Source organism: Lipotes vexillifer, unplaced genomic scaffold (genome assembly GCF_000442215.2).
Source record: "Lipotes vexillifer unplaced genomic scaffold, Lipotes_vexillifer_v1.1 scaffold2116, whole genome shotgun sequence".
NCBI lineage: Eukaryota > Metazoa > Chordata > Mammalia > Artiodactyla > Lipotidae > Lipotes > Lipotes vexillifer.
Genome location: NW_006791713.1, coordinates 1,232,462 through 1,235,389, shown reverse-complemented (window position 1 = coordinate 1,235,389; position 2,928 = coordinate 1,232,462). Strand labels below are relative to the sequence as shown.

The window sequence follows — 2,928 nt, the reverse complement described above, 5'->3', positions numbered from 1 at the left end:
AAAAGAGGCGGGGCCAGAAGCAACACATTCAAGGAGGAAATGGTGTGGGGGGACAAGAGTGGATGATGACAGATCTGACCTGGAAACCCTCCTTTATTGTTTTCCAAAGGAAGGGAAAGCTCACTGAGGAAAGACAAGAAAGAGAAGTAACTGGAGTAGATGATATACTGATATTAAAACTTTCCTTGCTATCAGTCTCTCACCATGCAATCAGACTAAAATCTATTTATACTGTCTTCTAAACAGAGATGCTTCAGACAGAAAAAAGTCACAGTTAACAGAGGAGCTAGAGAGGTGTAGGGGCTTTCGGGGTTCAGAATGCTTCCCTTTACAAATAAATAAAGGCCCAGAGATTAAGAGACTAAATCCTCCACTGTAGGGAAAGGAAAGATATAAATCGGTTATTTATAAAGTTATTCCTGGGCTAATGAAGACATTTTAGAGAGAAAATGAATTAGAAGCAGATGTGGAATACCTTGGGGTGATGAAGACAGAGAGATCAGAAACCTCAGATAAAATGCGTGGGAACCCAAAAGAAAAGGGACTCACAGGCCTCATTTTCCAGGGTGAGATCTCATGTCCAACATGTAAAAACAGAAACATAAGAAAGAATAAGTAAACACAGCCTCCAAGAGCACACATAACCCAGTGAGGTGTGAGAAAGCAGCCAAGAATTCCTGAACCCACCCAGCCCATAGGAGGATCTAGTATTCTAAGAGCACCCAAAGGGGCCCAGGGACAAAATGAAGAAGACGCACTATATGGACACTTAACCACTGGAAGCCCTGGCAGGGCCACAAACATTCGAAGAGAAATAGAGCCAGGTAAGAACTACACCTGAACCGAGGCCAGCAACGACTGAAACCTGCACCCTCCACTTCAACACCACAAGGCCACCACCACCCTAGAGAAAAATCAGGAGAGACCTCAAGAGGAAAATGTACTGGGGCTTCCCCAGTGGCACAGTGGTTAAGAATCCACCTACCAATGCAGGGAACACGGGTTCGAGCCCTGGTCTGGGAAGATCCCACGTGCCACGGAGCAACTAGGCCCTTGTACCCCAACTGAGCCTGTGAGCCACAATTACTGAGCCCGCATGCCACAACTACTGAGCCTGCGCTCTAAAGCCTGCCTGCGAGCCACAACTACTGAGCCCACGCGCCACAACTACTTAAGTCCACAGGCCTAGAACCTGTGCTCCACAACAAAGAAGCCACCACAATGAGAAGCCTGCGCACCACACGAACAGTAGCCCCTGCTCGCCGCAACTAGAGAAAGCCCACGAGCAGCAACGAAGACCCAACGCAGCCAAAAACAAATAAATAAAATTAAAAACAATAATAATGCCAATGTCATAACACTGACATTTTTGTCATTTGGGGAGCTAAAACAGATAAAAGGAAATAATAGACGTAAATAAATTCAATGTGTGATCTCTGATTGCAAAAAATAAGTTATAAAACATTACTAGACAATGGGGAAACATAATATTCAATTAAAATTAAACTTTAATATTCAATATTAAATAAAAATATTGGATAAACATTGTTTCCTCAGTGTGACAATTATATTGTGGCTTTATTCATAGAAGATACATGCCAAGTACTGTAATCAGGGGTCAAGTATGTTATCCACTGCTGACTCTTAAATGAATTAGCAAAGAAAAAAACAAATTTGTACATATAGTGAAAAAACTATGACAAAATGCTAACAATCAGTGAGTGTAGATAACATTTATATTAACATTAAAGGATTGTTTTAAAGGGAAAATACTTTTCTCTAAACTAAAATTAAAACAGACACTTTTTCCTCCTTCTAAGGAAGCAACTCCAACATCATCTTTAGGGTATCAGTTGGAAAATACTAAGAACAGACCACTATATCTTCATTGAAGTTAACCTGAAATGATCTTTAAAAAAAACAAACAAAAAAAAAAAAGGAAAGGGGAAAAAATTTGAAAAGTCAGCACCTATCATTAGGCCTCCTCAATTCCTGTGAGCTCCAGGCATGAGCACCTCTGCTGTTCTAGGTGTGATTCTAGGGTTTAAAGATGTGGACATACCTTTATTATCATACGTGAAGCTTTTTAATTTCCCCTTTTTTCTATTTTTCTGCCTCTTTTGTAATTTCAAAACAGCATAGATATATAATTTACACATACTTTTGCATACTGTGTGGTAATCATACATACTGTGTACAAGGTCATTTACCTAAAGGCATGTGTAGTATACAACATTTTATGACAATTTAAAGGTATTTTCAAGAGAAATTTTGATTACACAAGATGTCTACATTTAGAAACTAAATCCCTGTGATACCACTCCTATAAATCACTTGTATTACCTCAGATATCTGAGATAGTCAGTCCATCAGTAAATATTTGATTACCTAACAGGTACCAAGACTGCAGTTGGGGCTAGGGATACAATGATAAACAATCCCTGAAAGTCTTATAAGAGACCCACCCCCTCCAAAAAAATGAGTAAACAAAAGAATCATTTTAGGACCTAAGAAGAAAAAACGATGCTGTCAGAAAGAATAACAGAGGCGCCACTTTAGATAACGCAGTCCAGAAAATCCTCTCCATAAAGCGACCCTTCAGCTGAGACCAACTATTCAAACAGCAGGGAGAAGAGCATCCTGAGCTCCATGAGAATGTTTAACAACAAAGGACCTGAGCAAGGAGAGTCTACAGAAAGAAGAAACCACTCCACCTGCAGCACAGTATAAGAACCAAGGGAGGGCTTCCCTGGTGGCACAGTGGTTGAGAGTCCGCCTGCCGATGCATGGGACACAGGTTCACGCCCCGGTCTGGGAGGATCCCACGTGCCGCGGAGCGGCTGGGCCTGTGAGCCATGGCCGCTGAGCCTGAGCGTCCGGAGCCTGTGCTCTGCAACGGGAGAGGCCACAACAGTGAGAGGCCCGCCT

At 41.9% G+C, this 2,928-nt stretch overlaps 1 protein-coding gene across 1 annotated transcript in view; it reads right to left on the bottom strand.

Annotated features, from left to right (window-relative positions):
* PSPC1 (paraspeckle component 1) overlaps nucleotides 1-2,928 on the bottom strand; it is a 60,803-nt gene that overhangs the window by 47,309 nt on the left and 10,566 nt on the right. The gene's annotated exons all lie outside the window — the stretch shown is intronic.